Here is a 1,100-nt window from a genome sequence, read left to right as displayed (position 1 = left end):
TATAAAAAAAAAATAACTGGTGGCATTGCTAATACTTACAGTTACTGTCTATGGACTTAAGCCCTTGCTTTGGGAGCTTCCTAGTTACATAATCATGAAGTTGTTGTTAGTAGGTGCTGTTGAACCCTAAACGCAATAGAACAAACAACACCCAGTCCTGTTCCATCCTCAGATTGTTGCTGTGCCTGAGCCATTTGCTACTGCCACTGTGTCCATCCATCTTGTTGGGTCTTCCTTTTTTTTCCATTACTTTCCACTTTACCAAGCATGATGTTCTCCTCTCCAGGGACAGGTCCCTCCTGACAACATGCCCAAAGAATGAGAGGCAAAGTTTTGCCATCTTCACTTTTAAGGGGCATTCTGGCTGAACTTCTTCCAAGATAGGTTTGTTTGTTCTTCTGGCAGTCTATGGTAATTTCAATAAACAACAATAGTAACATGATAGCAATTATTATAAATAACAATATACAAAGTCTAAAGATTTGGCTTTATTCATATGATCTTCCTCTGTGATCTTGGGATGTGCTCTCTACTTATACAGTCGTATACTTTTGGCCATCTGCCAGTTAAAATTGAGTTTAGTATTCATGGACAAACTGGTCCTGAGCAGATGGGGCTAAAGGGATACTACAAAGAAATGTATTAGCCAGGTCTAACACAGAATATTCATCAGTTCTCTATTAATAGTTTTTAATAGAGATGTTACATTTGGGACTGTTTTCATTATCTTTACTAGCAACTGGAATCTTACAGAGAATCTATCCTTGGAATGTATTTTGCCAAAGAGAATGGTTTTGAAATGATTCAGTCAGTGTTTCTTAAGGGTGAATTCTGCTCTGATTATTAGTCAAATTCATAAATCATTTGTTCCTTGAGTCAGCTATTTAGAAGTTAGCCGTAGCCCTACATATGACTTTTGCCTATCTCTTTTTAACTGTTGTTGTTGTTGTTGTTGTTGTTGTTAGGTGCCATCTAGTCAATATTGACTCATCATGACCTTCTGCACAGCAAAATGAAACACTGCCCGATTCTGGGCAGTCTCACTACTGCTGCCACACTTAAGTCCATCAATGCTGCCACTTGGCCAGTCCATCTTGTTG

Source organism: Chrysochloris asiatica, unplaced genomic scaffold (genome assembly GCF_000296735.1).
Source record: "Chrysochloris asiatica unplaced genomic scaffold, ChrAsi1.0 scaffold00423, whole genome shotgun sequence".
NCBI classification, from domain to species: Eukaryota; Metazoa; Chordata; class Mammalia; order Afrosoricida; family Chrysochloridae; genus Chrysochloris; species Chrysochloris asiatica.
The sequence above is the reverse complement of the archived record's forward strand: the minus strand, read 5'-3'. Positions refer to the sequence as shown.